General features: G+C 40.7%; 1 protein-coding gene across 4 annotated transcripts in view; it reads right to left on the reverse strand.

The window, feature by feature from the left end:
- ARHGAP22 (Rho GTPase activating protein 22) overlaps positions 1 to 16928 on the reverse strand; it is a 126068-nt gene that overhangs the window by 72636 nt on the left and 36504 nt on the right. The gene's annotated exons all lie outside the window — the stretch shown is intronic.

Here is a 16928-nt window from a genome sequence, read left to right on the forward strand (position 1 = left end):
TCAAGCTACGATATAATCACAATTAAAGCAAGAACCTCTAGGCAACACTGATTAGGCAAGGCTTTGCTAGATTTTGACCTTCTCTAGCACCTCAATTTTCTAGTGAGTCTGGGCACAATGACAGAGGAATTCAGCTCCAAAAGCCTCCCTATCCCTTTGTGGGGTCTAAAACGAAGACATGAGCAGAAGACATGTCACAGCACAGTTTCCTCTCTCTGACACTTCTCATGCTCTCCCTCTTGTGGCAAAGAGAATAATTTTTTTCTTTCAAAAAAGCAAAACCTTCAATTCATTCAATAAACAACTTTATGCATGAGCCAGCACACATTGCTGAGCCAACAGAGAAAAAACAAACAAAGGCTGTTATGAAACAAAGCAGAGGCTCTCTCCTACCTTGTTTTTTCATTTCTAATAGTGGCACTTGCATCAGACAAAGTGCGGATACCAGAAATCTGAGATCCTATCACACCACCTCCTTTCTTTATAGCTGAGATTTTTTAAACCTCCTACTTTGATTCTCATATTTGGGCCATTGTGACTGTGCTGTAAACTGTACTCTGTATCATGTAAAACTCCTTCTCTTATAAGCTTTCATCTCTTTAGCAGGAGTAAGATTTGCTTTTATGGCAAAACAGCAGCAGACCTGTAAAGATGTTAGGAAGGGAGGGAAACAGAGGGACCAAAGGCCATTCTCTGCATGCAGATGCAGAGTACAAACATCAGTCCTGCTCACTCTGTTGCCAAGCAATTCAAAATGAGGATTGAAGAGGCAAATCCAGCTTTAGTATCCATGAAGTCTCAGAGAATGGGATATTAATAACCATGGCATGCCAACACCTGTAATAATGGTCTTTCATGACATACATTTCCAAAGAAAAATTAGTATGTCCTCTCAAAGGTTACATTATACCCACTCTGTTTCCAATGCTATTTTGTATTAGCTACATCCAATGTCAACTCCCCTCAATTAGACACATTCATTATTCAAGCTAATCCAACGTGCCCTTGAGAACTGGGATGAGGAAACAAGGGTATCACTGCAGGGACAGACATCTCTTCAAACAACTGCAGCTTTAAACAGTCTACAGATGGTGGAGTCAAGCCAAAGGACTGAAAATAAAATTTACCCCCCAGATCCCAGATAGAGAGCAATCTTAGTGTATCACATTTTTAGACTCAAGAACAAGCCAATGACGTATTACTTCAAATTACAACCATTTTATTCTACTGTCCACAGTTTACAGGCTCCATGCTATGTGTGAGCTTTTTCTCCTAACAGGTTATATTTTAAGAGCCTATTTCCTTAAAATGTTTTTCAAATGAGTATCAAACTGACAGCAAGCAAGCTGACATAAGTAACCCAGGGAGGACCAGTAGCTGAGTACAAAATTTTGATTTAGGCATAAAAGTTTGCTGCAAGCATTAAATAAAGCAGACAAAAATTAAAATATCACAGGCATAACTACTTCATGCTTTCCTTCCTTTATTAAATGTTTAGGCACTAAATATTAAAATTGTTACTCTAGAAGTCTCCCCATGAGATTGGAATGTCATTACAGTAGCAGACCCTATAATCTGACACAGCATGTAGGAAAGCTTCAGTACAAGTGAACAGCATGAGAGCCTTATGCAAACTGAATACTTTGGTGGTACTCTAAGGTCAGAAATGCCCAGGCAGTAATGACACACATTGAGAAAGATCTAGATACTCCTTAAAGGTAAGAACTGTCCTTAAGGATGTGGAAAAGAAGCCCACCATAATGCCAGGAAGAGTGTACTGCTGCAGCTGCTGACTTCCCAACATAGTGAGCAAGCAACACAGAAATATTTGCATGTGTCTTGTCTAACATACATATAAACTAAGAGGCCACCAGTCAGTTAGAAATAATAATTGAAGCCTAGGAAGGTTTTAATCTGGTGCAGGAGGGAACCTCAGTGAAACAGGAATTTAACACCACAGGAACTATAATCAGCTCTTCTTCCGTTAGATAAAGACCTGCTAATTTGCTACTCTGAATTTACTAAATCTAGCCTTCAGCATATTTTTTTTTATTCTTTGATTAGTTTAAGCACCTTGATCTAGAGCTTCTAGTCAGCTTGGATACCGAGGTGAAAAGTTCATTCCTATATCAAACATACTTCTCCTTTCCCATGTGTCTTTTCTTCAGCACCTCTTTTTGGTCCAACTTAGGCTAGAAGCCTTAACTCCTGAGCAGAGTTTATGAAGTATTTTAGAGTCTGAAGAAGCGTTCCTCTATTTCTGTCCAGCATTTAAATATTTTTATTAATTTGGACAGTCATTTTGTATTAATTTATAAACTGCAGGTTTCCTTGGCATCTGTGCTGACAATAATAGGGCTATGAATAATATCTAGGGTCCTTAAGTAATGCTACATCTACCTTCTCCAAAAGTCCTTCTGATGAAGGTTCACTGGATTTAAAGGACTCCTGCAAAGTCACTCTTTACAAATGATGCACAATGTGCTCGTATGATCTACCCAGAAGCCCACAGCAGGAGAATGCATAGCCATTGACAAGTATTACAAGGAAAGTTTGCCTGCCATAACAGCTCCAAATAGAGCTTCAATTTGTACTTCAAAAGTTAATGCTTTCAATAAATTCCTTTCAACCCAATTAGATAACACTGTGATAGACTTCAACTGCTTGAACTTTTTCTAGGCAATAACAAAAACTAGGGTTTCAGCACCTAAGTTTCACCTCCTTACCATGGATGCTGAAATAAAGGAAATAGAAGAATCACTGTCGAAATCAGTAGCCTCATCCTTCTGATTATGAAGCACTACCAGTCCTGAGCAATTAATTGTCACAACAGCTACTTGCATGTACACAATTTAGCCAGTCCATTCGGATAGCATCACTAACATGACTATTAGTGAGCACTCACATGGCACTTTAAATCATCCAGATGCAACAACTGAATAAGAAGTCAGAGAAACTACAAAGTGAGAGCTCTCCATACATTTTAAATGCCCAGATACTAGGAACTGAGAATTTGTTGGTTTTGGTTCTGCCCCTCCCAAACTCAACTGGGAAGGCAAAGTGGGTTAGAGGTGTGCAGCAGAAAGGGACAGACCTCTCCCCTAACAGGACAGCATGAAAGCTGTCTCCTTTAGCACACTGAGAGCAGGCTGGTACACAACACCAAGGACCACCTTGCAGCACCAGTCTGACTGCTCTAAAAGCCCTTTACAGCACTGTCAGTATTACCAAGCACCAAACATACTTCTGGTGCAAAACAGCTTGTCCTGCCCTTCCAATAATCCCCATCCTGGGAGGACACTTTGGATGACAGCATTTATGTACCCTCCTTAAAGAGGGCCTCATTTCAGTAAACATCAGTTCTAAAGGAGCATTTGGGTAATGACCTTGGCTTCCCCAGAAACAAGGCACTAAAAGCATAAAAAAACCCCCAAACAGATTAACCCTAGTCAAAGCAATCCAAACAAGCTCCATATTTGAAAATTACTTTCAGAAAAATCCTTACTACAGATTAGCTCAAAGGATAGTGAAACTACACAAAAGCAGTGTCTACTTTTTTGGAATACCTCCTGCATGTTTAGGTAAGACCGGAAAAATAGATAAATTACTTGAATCTCCACTGGGATAATAACTGTTCCTTCACATCACAGAGCAATTACTACAAAATTATTAATAAACCAAAGCAAAGGTCTTTGTTGCCTCAAAGAAACAGACAAGAACAGAGGCAGATCTTGAAGTGCATGCACAATGAGTAAGTTAAAATACTAAAATTATGATCAGACCATCTACTTAGTACATCTCTAGAATTTATCAGCCCTTATGATCTAGCACTGTCCATTTTCAAGGGAGATGCACAAACACTGCCCATTCTTCAGCTAATGCATTTTACTTTGCATTTTCAACATAAGAGAGGTATACCCATGAGTTATTATAGCTCTGAGAAGGATGAAAGTTTAAGATGCATTAACTTGCTAGCCAGTGATCACAGAGCTCCATCCTAATACTAAGAGCAGAACAGTAAGCTTAGCTGAAAAGAGAATAATAGCTTTTCTGATTATGATAACAACAGAGCTCAGGAGGAATTACAGTTAATCACCTCACTTTGCTCTCATTTTTAAGAAAGCTCATTACATCAAGAGGAGGAAACAGAGAAGCTTGAACTATGCATAAGGAGTAAAGAAGTAGAAAGTTGCATCTGATTCACTGAAGAATGAATGCCGGGGCAGAATGGAAGTAACCAAGCAGCAGTAGACAAGTCTCCACAGGTCCAAGAGCAAGGAATTGTAAGATTTGAATTTCACATTCTCAATGAACACACACCATTGTCCTCACTACACTGTCCTGCAGAAAAGACCCTCCTCCAAATAAGGAGAGCTTTAGACACTTCACATATGCTTCTATACATCCTGTGAGCACTCAGAAATCACAGAGGGAAGATTCTTTCCTTTGATTTGGACAAACCAATGGATAGACGGATGTTCTCTAATATTAAGCAGACACATGCACTTGTAGAAACAGAATGACTGCTTTGAAGCTGTCATCCCTGTATTGCAGTAAACAGAGAAAGGCCTGTAGTAGGGGAGAAAAAAAAAGTGCGCATCTTATTTAGGATGTAAACTGGTTCTATCCCATTCTTGACATGCTGCACAAAATGAACCAGAATATTAATTATAAACCTGACACTGATGGTGATGCAATGTTAATGTCTAACACCCACTGTAGACTAAAAAGCTGTAAGTATCTCAGGGGTATTTAACAGGTATGAATATATTTAAGGGTTGCAAAGAGCAAAATTATTATATAAAATTATGACACTTTCCCATTTCATTCTAAGCTGGACCTCCAATATTGTGTGTCTCAGGCTTTCCCGTTCATTTGCATGGATTCAAATTGGTGTCCAAACCTACACAACCTTTTCTGGGCCCCCAAGCAGAAGTTGCCTTCCCTGCTTTTTCTGAGGCTCATTCTCTTTCAGTGATGCAGAAATCACAGGGATGCATACCATGCAAAAACAGGTTTTAGTGCATAACTTAGGCACTTCTGAAAGTTCTCATGGCTGCTGAATTCTGTATGGCAACCTGGACTAGCTCTGCACACAACTCACAAAACATCAAGCCCACTCACGTGACAGCAATTACAAAACTCCCAGAGGAGAAGACCTTGATGGAGGCTTCAGTTGAAAGCTATTATCTTGTTCATATTGATTCCCAATAGCATTTACATTTTAGAACACATCTGCCAGAACTGAAAACTACTGGGACTATTACTCTGATTTGACTGGACACAACATCCTAACACAGGCTGAGGATGTCAGAACTGACTGATTTCCTCCCAGGAGAAACCTACCCAAGAAAATCACCCTCCTCATCTCCACACACAATCACAAATGGAGATTCTCCTTTCTGTGACTATTTTTGACCCAGATTATCAGATCCTTTATCCCTGACTTTGACAACATTTATTCACATGAAGAGCTCTCACTATAGAATCAGAATTAGACACTAAAGGGTGTATCTTTTAGGAAATTGCCACTAAAATATCAATGCCTCCTCTGCAGATCAGACACTGATTTCTGAGACTGGGCATGCCTTCCCAACTCCTCATCAAGCCACAGTGTCTCACTGGGACCCAGGCAATAATAGCTTGCCTCTGCTGCCTTAAAGATGGCTTTCACTTAAGACTGACAAAAGATAGATCTCATCTACTGTGCTATTAAATGACACAGGTTTGGACCTATGCCCTGGGATGACATCCCAGCATTCTATGTTTTATCTGGACTGCTAACAGCAGCAGAGGTTTTGCCAAGTCGTCACATGCACAGATCATTTCATGTCCTACACTCAAGTTTGCTCAGTTTCAAACCTGGAGTTAAATTGAATTTAAATTGAAAGAAGCAAATAGGAAAGGGTTGGGAGTAAAAAACATTCTGCTACAAGCCTCTAGATCTATTCTTTGGCTACACTTAAATGTCTGATGAAGCTCACTCAGTGGCATTAGTTTCAGGGACTGCCATACATCCCAATGGTATTAAACCATCGTTTCTCAGAGCCATGCTACACCTTCGCCCAGAAAGCATTTTTGTGCACAGTACAAAGAAAATTAAAACCAGACAAAAGCAAACTATTTCAGGATGTCTTCAGTGCAAAACTTTCCCAGTGTTCCAGGACAAAAGGACACCAAGACCCCTGGAGCATTGCTGCTATTTAAGGACAATTGTCTCAGTATGTTTCATTTAACAAAAAAATATCCCACATATTGACCCCATGAAGGAACAGTCTGTGCACCTTTTGATTCTTGAAGATAGCAAAGACACTTGTTTAAAATAGCCTACATAAGTCTTCATCCTCTCTCCTCTGGGGCTCTGCATTCCTTCCACAACTGAACAGACAGAAACAAACCTGCATTGTCACACAGCAAAGAATAAGGTTAAGACATCTATCAACATGGCATTTAAGCATGTATTTTTTTGGGCAGACCACTGAAATCTAATCTGTGCTGGGAGACAGGAATCCCAAGTTTTCTCCTGCAGTCTGCCAGGACCTGCTTTTCAGAGCTGCCATGGCCTCCTATCTCCCACTGCCTTCAGTGGGTGTTCTGCACAGCATTTCTGAAGGTCAGTCCCTCAACTCCTCAGTGTCTCAGTTATCTCATCAGTAAAATAGGAATAGATTAGATCTGTACTTCAGCTGAATTACTCCCAAGCACTGTAGTAATGTGTGGCATCATTTATTTTCTGCCTTTATTTTGCTCTGAATCAATGGAGCACTCAACAACTGCAGATTTACAGCTGCTGCAGATCTCTTCAAGCAATACAGCTCTGAAAATGCAAGTTATTGTTCTAGCTGTCTCTGCCAGGACATTCACAAGCAGTTCTAGGGTAATAACTACTGTTAAAATTTGCAACATAACAGGTCCTGTTGGGACCTGAATCTGAGCTACACTAGGTCGTGATATTTGGGTGGTGCTCAGTGCTACCGAGGCTGTCCCATTCTCAGAATTCATGATTCTTAGATCATACACTTCTTATTTAGCTGAACTAACAGATCAATGTCTCAAAGCCAGACTTTTCCTTTAAGAAATAGTCCCTATTAGTGGGCCTGAGGTACCATTTTCCCTGGCTCAAATTCCAGCTGATAAAAGAGCATTCTGGGTCTCTGCCTCAGTTTTCCTTTCTATAACACACAGAAAATACATCTACAGAAGTGGAGCTATTTTTACTGAACTGAACTCTAGCTAACAAAAGACCAGGGCATGTAATGTTGATTATGCTTCCACAAGTGGCCAGATGGCATCTAGGCAACAAGAGGTTAACACTGCTCAGCAGAGCAGCCTCCAAGAACAGTAGATAACAAAAAACACTTTTACCATCACTGCAGCTGAGCTGGCTTCAACTAAGAAGAAAACTCCTCTTTCATAAGAAAAAAGTTCACAACTTCACTGAGAAGCTAGGAAGAAAAAGTACAAAAACTAACAGTTCAGTAAACAGGAGCAGTACCACCACATAAAGGCAACAGATATTCTGAGGTGCCAACCCAATAAGAGAAGGGGAAAAAAAGAGAAGACGACGAAGGAAAACACAAAATTTATGATTCAAAATATTGTATACTCCCTATGCTAGGCAAGACTATCCAGAAGGATCACTTCACTACAACAACAGACATTTAGCTGAAACATTGAAATGCCTTTTCCAGAGCTTAAGTTATCGCTAGCTGTTAAAGACATGATAAAACCTAGTGTAGGGGTAGATTAACTCCCACCTGCTGCTCCAGAGACATCTGGTGCTAGCCACTGCCAGAGACAGAATACCAGACCCTGGGTTAGACCCAGTCTAGCAACTGCTGCTTTCTCAGAAAAAGAAAACAACAGAGTTGATAATTTGATATTAACAGCACAGCAAGAGTTCTGTCCAGGGAAACTGAACTGTAAGTGAAAACAGACCTTGAGCATGTTTTGGTTTAGCTATTATCAGAAAAAGGCTACTGCTGCAGAGATTTCCTCAAGTATGATATTACTCCTGCTTTAGGTAATTCAGAAAGGAGTGTTGAGAGCAGATGAGAGGCAGGTAAAACAGCTTCAAAGCTCATGAAATCAGAGTACACTTTACTTTTCTTGAGGAGAAACCACAAACTTCCAAAGGCTTATTTGTATTCCTTGGCTCAAAATGTTCATGGCTCAGTTATACACTAACAACTACTCACCTTCAGCATTAGAGAAACAAAAGAGAATAATTCTTCAACCCTCCCTAAACTAGCCAAATCTGTCAGTAACTCCAGCTTGTGTCTCTAACAGTTTGAGTTACTCAGTATGGATAAATCATTGGGATGTTGTGAGTGAGAGGAATGACCTGATTAATTAAGACTACCATGAATTCATGTGGGAGGCTCAGTAGTGTAGAGCTAAGAAGATACAGAGTTGTGGGAAACAGGAGTGGGTGATGCCAACAGACTAGAAAGGCTACTGTTCTCTGAGGCAGTAAAGCAAATTTTAGGGCATTTTCCATAATACCAGAAAACATCCCAGCTGTGCAATATAAAACAAGGGTGAAAACTCTGTCTGCCTTATTCAGATGTACTAAAATGCTATGAAAGAATAAATTTCTTCATATCAGATCAGGCATAGTCTGCTTCCACAGACATAAAGTACCACCATGAAACCCTGCTATGTGCTCTGCCTCATCCAATATAAACACTGATTAATTGATGACATGGATAAAATCACATTTATACTGTCAGGTGATCTAGCAATACACATTGTGTATTAATAAGCAAGGAACCAAGATGTTTAAAGGCAGTGATCATCTCACCATCAGTGTGATCAGGGACCCTTTCCAGCCCCTTAAACAGCCTATGAAGTCTCTCAACTAGTCTAGTCTCCTTTGCTTCAAAAGATTAACTCAGGTCACACACTCCCTTGTGTGTTTCTCCTATACTGATGTCTCTCTATCATACACATGGCAATATCACATCTTCCGAATCAGAAGAAAATTACAAGATAAAATAGAAACATGCAGTAAGATCATAAGTCATTGCCACTGTCAGCAGGTACAAAACTGCCCAAGTCTGTCTGGTTGCAACTGGGTAAATCCCTAACAGCAAAATCTAAACGCCCCTTTACATTGCTGCTGTTTTCAAGCAGATTCCCCTCATTCTCCTTCCTATAGTGATGACTGAACTATATTTTGCCTCCCAAGGGAGAGCTGGATGCCTGTCACTTGAATTGCTTACAGCCAAGCCACTCAAAGCACATGAGAATATGCCGGGGGGAACAATACTGCATATGGTTTCTCAGCATTCCTGAGAGCCACAGACAGAAAGGGATTGATGGAGTCAAAGCCCTCCCTCCCACCACCCTTCAGCCCGACTGTGCTCCAGAGGGGTGTCTGACCCACTGGGCTAATCAGCAAGGCACACACATTGGCACACACAGATTTTCCCACACAGAAAGCCAAAACACTGGTTTTTCAAAGTGTTACTTCAAGAGCCAGACACAAAAGGCCTACATGCTATGGGCAGTGGGAGTAAAGTCCCAGATTCCACCTTTTTAGAGGTGCTTAAATGGTTTAAACTTCAGGAAGATGCTGGCCTCCATATGGAAAAGAAACTAGCCCTCACAGAGTATGAGGAGACAGCAGAAAAGTAGAAGGTTCATCCAAGAATTTTGCTTTAAGGGTCTGACTGCTCTCTCCCTTACCCTAGGCACCTGCCTTAGTATCCAGAGCAACTCTAGGCAAAATCCTCTTGGGCAGAAGACTGGTGGGAAACAAACTGCACATAGCCCAGTACCCACTTAGTTCCTAATGGTTCTGGAGTTCCTAATTAGTTCTGGAATACCTTGCTGAGTGTCACTGGAAGCAGACTGGGCTCTGTGGGACAGCAGCTGCTGCAGGACAAGGAAGGCTTCACCCCAAAAGCAAGAGCAGTTAGTGCTGACAGTACACTTGACAAATATAAAAGAAAATAAGACCACTTTCCTGAAAGTCAGGGGACAAACATCAGAGTCCAGTGTTTACATACAAATAACATCACCCTAAAAAGTGCAAGGACAATACTATTAAGCTAAATAGGCAGACCTGAGCCTCGAAGTAAGACAAAGCATTTTCACCCATTAGAGAGGTGTGGTACTGGATGTTGGCAGCAGGCTGCATGCCCTGGGTGCTGAAGGAATGGGGATTACAAGCATGAGCACAGAGACAGCTTCTCAGTGTGGAACATCCTAGAGTGAGAGATTTAGAAGATCTCAGGGCAGAAAACGGCCCTTCCATTTTCCACTTGCACTATATTTAAGGAAATTCCCTTAGAAGTCTGTTTTGGGGGTTTGGTTTGTTTTTTTTTTTTTTTTTTTGTTTTTTTTGAAGGACACAAACAATTGCTTACACCCAATTTACATAATCAAATCTACCTTGCTAAGTCTTGGCTTTTGGGTTAGAAACTTTTCTGAATTAAGTATTTTTATTTCCTACCATTATCAGATATTCAAAAAGCTCACAAAACTATTTGAAACAAGGAAAATAAAGCTTTCATTCTTATTCTGATCTCAGTGTTTAATCTGATTTGCTTTTTCCAAAACCTCCCAATACTTAGTCCAAATTTGCCTTGGAAAAGTTGCTAGATTTATACTTACAAATAATGCTAACATTATACTTCCTGAGAATAAAGAAAATTCAGCAAAATAGTGTTGTTTATTATTCCAGTAAACATTCAACAAACAGAGGGTTTGGCCTTATTTTTTGTTAAATTAGCCACATCCCTAAGCATCATCAGTGACTCATCTGAAAAACCCCTTCATTTATAGCAGCTGCTCACAGCACTGTGATCACTTAAAACAGAAGCAAGGACCCAGTGTTGACACCTGAACAAATCATCAAATACTAATTACAATAAAACCACTTGATATACAACACGCAAGTATTTTCATCATATGAAACAGAAGCATTAACACCTTTAAGTCAGCAAGCATGCCCCAGATGTTTCAAGAAGACTGTCATCCACAGCTGCATCATACAGTCCCCTCTGATGACTGATACCTGCAGCAGCTGGGAGTGCAGCAAGCCTGGAAGGCACATCCCAGGATGTCTTGAGAGAAGCAGCAGGTGAGACACCCCCAAGATACTTCAGCAACATTTTGAGTTGCACAGGTATGATCCCCACTATTTCCAGAAACACTCAAGACTCTCATGTTTGGGAAGAAGAGATTGGATTTTCCAGGCTCCCCCAGAAGGCAGTGGGGAATCCAGCAGTGCTGAACCTTTCTCAGCCAGTTGCTCCACAAGCAGGTTGAGGTACCCAGAGACAGGCTCCATTACTGCCATTTCAGTCTGAATGTTGTGCCTAGCATAAAGATTATGTTTTGTGGCATTGTTATTCAATTGTTATTTAGGAAAAATAAAGAAAGAAAAAAGAAACCCTGCCAAATCAGCTTCTAACCACCAGGGTTGTCTGAACACCACCTCTTTGCTCAGCTCTCACATACCACAGTAGAGGGTTCCTTTCTACATCACCCTCTGGTTAAAACATCCAGACACCTCATTTGATTAATTTATATGAACTGAACAAGTTCTGTATCATGCCAATCAACAGCTACTTATTTCCCTATATTTGCTTTCAAGAACACTGTTACTTATCCAGATAGCAACATAAATGCTCCAGACCAAAGTGCATATCTGGGCTAGAAAAGAGAGTGGAAATCAAATCTCCAACTTGATCTGACCTCCAATCAGACGGTCATTTTTAATAGAGCAGTGAAGACAGTAGACTTGCTGTGCTCATCACACCTTCAGCTCTTGTTTCCAATGACACGTTAAACCCCAAAAGCACTGTCTGGCAGATCTTTCTTCTAGCACTACAGGCTGGGAGCAGAGCGGCCGGAAAGTGGCCCAGGGGGAAAGGACCTGGTGGTGTTGATTGATGGCAGCTGAACATGATGATCCAGCATGTGCCCAGGTGGCAGAGAAGGCCAATGGAATCCTGACTTCCACCAAGAATGGTGCGGTCAGCAGGACCAGGGAAGTAATTGTCCCCTGTACTCAGGACTTGTGGGGCTACTGCTCAAGTCCTGTGTCTACTTCTGGGCCCCTCACTTCAAAAAGGACACTGAGGTGCTGGAGCATGTCCAGAGAAGAGCAACAGAGCTGAAGAAGAGTCTGAAACTTGAGTCCTCTGAAGAGTAGCAGAGAGAGCTGGTGTTGTTCATCCTGGGGAAAAGGAATCTCAGGGGAGGCTTTACTGCTCTCTACGTGCAAGGAGGCTGTGGCAAGGGTCAGCCTCTTCTCTCAAGGTAACCATGACAGGACAAGAGGAGAAGTTGTGTCGGGGAGGTTCAGGGTGGATATTATTCAGAGTAGTCAAACTTTGGAAGAGGCTGCCCAGGGAAGTGGCAAAGTCACCATCCCTGGAAGTGGTCCCCAAGAACAACGAATGCAACTTCTACCTGTGGTAGGATGCCAGACTGAAAGCCCTTATGTAGAGATGAACACTGCATTTAGGAAAAAAGAGAAGAGAGGCTATAAAACAAGCCGGAGAAGAGACAGTTCATCCATTTTGTGCAGTTTAGAAAGGTTTCCTGTCAAGCGAGTGATACAGTAACAGAAAGCAGAAGCAATGTCACTGCAGGGGTTCATGCTGCATTTATGAGCTCTCTCACTATGAAAGCCTGAATGCAGATCAGCAAGTAACAAGACTGTTGACAGTAAATACAAGCTAGAGGTTATGTGTACAGATGTTACCAAATCTTCAGGTGTTAGTTCAGTTGTCTACAGATAAAACACAGCAGGCAATTTAACCTATAAATGGAAGTTCATTGAAGGGGCACAGACTAAGGAAAGAATTGCTTCAGCTTCTCAGCTTAGGTGGTTGTTACACATTAAAAACCTCTGTGCACCTGCCCTCAAGGTAGCATTATTCCATAGTTCCCCTGTTTAACATACAGGTACTGATCCACTGCTTTGTTTTACTGGTTTTGGACCCATACTTCCTGTCCTGCAAAACTATATCCCATTCCACTTAATATGCCATATGTGCTCATTTTTGAGGGACATAGTCCAACATTGCACAAAGTAACACTTTCTTAGATTAAAATGACAACAGAAAATATTTTGCACTTCTGCTAAATTATTAATGTGAGAAGAAATAAATCTGTTTAATTGAAACTGATATTTTCAAGTTACAGCAATCAAGAACTGTAGAAATACAAGTTTTAAATAAAAAGTCTTTTTAATGAAGTGTCTCAACAAAAGAACCGCAATTAGTTCTGCTTAGCAACTAGCCAACATAAAAAAACAGATGGTGAATTGGACAAGAGACCAAACATATGATCAAGCCTTTGAAATGCTATCAGTTAATTCCTTTCCTCTTCAGAGCATAAGTAGTAGAGACCATAAAGGTAAATAGTATTTTTCCACCAACTAACACAGCAACAGCTCTGCTGTGTTAGGTCAAAGGTTGCTCCTTGCTTTTGTTGACAAAACCAGTCACAGAGACGTTTCCTAGGTAAGTAATAATTGACCAGATAACTTCAGGATAAATATTCCTTCCTAAAACAAATCCCCCAAGTTTTCAAATTTCTAGTAATTTTTTAATTTTGGCAGAAATAACTAAAGTCTCCCACATGCCCCAAATCTAACTTCCAAATGCCACCCTTAGTAGCTATAGACACATGGAAAAAGGAGAGGAAGCACATTTGGGTGCACACAGGGAATGCCAGCTGGAGAACCATGCAGGTGGCATGCTCTGCTATACTCACTAAGAAAATCCATTCACTTGATCCTATGTTTTGGAAGAAAATATGAATTCCTCCTTTATCTCCTTTGTTATGTCTTCAGTTTTCAAAAAATGCAGAATGCAGAAAACTTTGAAATCCTTTTTGCTACTACAGTTATAATGTAAACTGTCCATCTTGTTGAAATGAGGAATGAGTTCAGATCCTAACTTTATACATAACCTACACATTCCCACCCAACACAGGCTGTTTTTACAGTGCTTAGGTTCATATCACAGAGAACTGTTTCTGACAGGAAGAAAAGTGTGCAACATAATAAGCACACGAGTTTATTCATACACATGCTGGGGACTGCATAGCTCTAAAATACTGCAACTGTGCTACTGTGTGCTTCACACGACTGCACAGCCAATCACACTGTCCCTGGGAGAGCCAAATGTATAAGATTATGATCAAAATCTTCTCAGTACTTCTAGTGAGAACTCATTCTGGACTTCTCTTAGAAGCTATATTTAGTTACTGGGGAGGACAAAAAAATCTGGAACAAGAAGATAGAGGAAACAATTTAGCTTTTTATTTAGCTTTTTTTTTTTTTTTTTTTTCAGGAGAATTAATTCCTTAGCTCTGAGGTAGTATTATGGATCCCAAGGCCACATTTCTAAAGTATTTCAAACTGGAAGATACTGAACAGGTTTTATTTGCATTAGGAATTGCAAACTTCCAAAGTATGGTCTTCTCCTAAAACCTCACTCCTTTTTTTTCTACACAGGAAAGCATTAAGGTCATCCAACAGATGCAACTGACTTTTTCCAGACTTCCTCTTCCATTTCTTTTACACAAAGCACAACCATTATCAAAAAACCTAGTGAGTTTTGGCATCTCAGGTAAGCCCCATTTTCCCTGTCTCACAAGCCCTATATAAACACTGCACCCTCTTAAACACAAAACTGTAACAGAAAGCACACCTTGGCAGCTGACACCAGAAAAGACTGAAAGGGCAAACACCATTTGGCTGAGAACTAGAGCTCTCCTTCATCCTTGCACCAATTTGAAACTTTTTTTTCATAGTGAACACAAGGTGGGTCTCCCCAAGAGACCTAAACTGAGCAGGACCCATTGATGACCATTAAACCAAGTAAAGGCAGAAGTCACAATCTTGGTTACATTGCAGCACTGGAAAGCCACCAGAAATCTTTGTAACACTAGAGTGCAAGATTTTTTTGAAACATCTGATGGGGAACAGTATAAAAATGCCAAGAAAAGAAATACAGTCACACTGAAACAAGGAAGCACTGGAAATAGTGAAGTGTAAACCATCAACCATAGCTCATGGCAAACACTGTCCCAACAGCTTCAGGTTCCAGGCTAGTGGGAGCCAACAGTACCACAGGGTGAGGTGGAAGGAGGATTTTATTTCTAGTTCCCTTCTAATTTCTACCAGCAATCACGTCCTTCTCCCACATTATGATTTCAGCAGACAGCAATCAGGTGAATCTAATGGACAGGGGAAAGGGACAATTCAGTATTCCTGCCCAGGAATCTGTTACTTTCCAACCAGTAGGCAAATTCTACTACAGGGACAGAAGGGGAGATGAGTGGAGAAGGATGACAGCTCAAGCTTTCCATTCTGGCCTTAAACAAATGCAAATATCCTTAAACACTCCCCCCCCCCCATTAAGCTTATTAAGTCTCTGCTATCTGCAGATAACCCACTGCATTCAGGGAGACACTTCAGCCTGCAACTTTCAAGAAGCAGGAATCTACTCATCAGTTAGCCCTATCTGTGCCTGATGTGCTAAAAGGCTTTCAGAAAAAGCTGATAGGGCAAATGCAAAAACACAAAACATTGTTATCAGTACCCAGGTCCCCAGCCACACCCCTCCCACATCTGCTGAAAGCATTTTCACAGTAAAGCAGGACTTGTTGAAGCTCATGATCAAAAGGCCAGTGCACCCATAGCCTAAACCATTCCTTAAAGCCAAAACAGCAAAGCAGCAGGGGCAATCTAAATCAGTGGCTACTCGACATATCCTACAAATTTAGAGACATCTGAAAAGCACTGGAAAATAAGCTTAGTGCTTTAAAGGGACCCACGCCAAACACCAAGGAACAAGTGAATTTCAGCAGCACCATACAAAGCCAAATTCGGTCCCCAATTAAGAATACAAATGACAGCCTGGCACTTCAGGTCTTGCCTCACAGTGACTGATCAGCAAGACAGGGCACAGACTTTTTACCTCACCAATCATGTTAGTATCAACAGGAGAGTTGTATTAAACTTGAGACTTGTTAAGTTTCATGCACACAATCCTTGTGGAATCTTCAGCCTCCTGCATGGGTTAGGAGAGTCACCCAAGAGACAGATTTATTCTGTTACACAGAATACTTAAGGAATTACTTAAAGGAAGGAATTACTTAAAATATATTTTCCAAATAAGTCAAAAGAATCCTGCAGGACCTTTAACAGGCTAGCCTTGAAAGAAGTCCTCAAAATGTTTATTAGTATTACATACTTGATAGGGTTACACAGGCAAAGTATAATTTTACACAAATACGTATCTCAACTGTACCAGTTCTCAGAGAATGGTGTGGCTTCACTGATGTCTGCAGGTTTATACAAATGTGCAATTTTGACACAAACATACTTTGTTCTTTCAAGCCTGAATGCAATATGCTAGCTGAAACACCCATTGTTTGTAGAAGCTCTTCCCGAAGAAGATAAATACAATTTCACTCAAGTGAATGAGGTGACTGGATTCATGCCAGAATGAGGACAAATGTTTTTTGATAACACTCAATCTAAGCCTCCCCTTCCTCAACAGATTAAAACCAGATGCATATGAAAAATCCTACAGTATTCCCAATCCAAAATTCAGGGCAATTTGCTCAAATCTTTTTTCCTTATCCTGTCTTTAGAGGGAAATTCACATCCATTCACCGGGTGCCACACTGACAATCTGGGCACAGTCAGCTCAATAATAACTGAAAGACTAGATATACCTTTACCTGGTCTTCTCTACTCCTGACAGGGAAATTTATTTCAGCGTTTATGCTTCTAATATAACTGACAGTTACTAGTATTACTTCAGATCAGCACACTTTTCCTTTAGCTTTTATACTGCCACCTTTAGCTTTATGAAGCTTACCTTCACTCGTAATCTTGATCCTGATGCAGCTGTGATGAAGACAGCAGCCCCATACTCACAGAACTTCCA

Source organism: Motacilla alba, chromosome 6 (genome assembly GCF_015832195.1).
Source record: "Motacilla alba alba isolate MOTALB_02 chromosome 6, Motacilla_alba_V1.0_pri, whole genome shotgun sequence".
Lineage (NCBI taxonomy): Eukaryota > Metazoa > Chordata > Aves > Passeriformes > Motacillidae > Motacilla > Motacilla alba.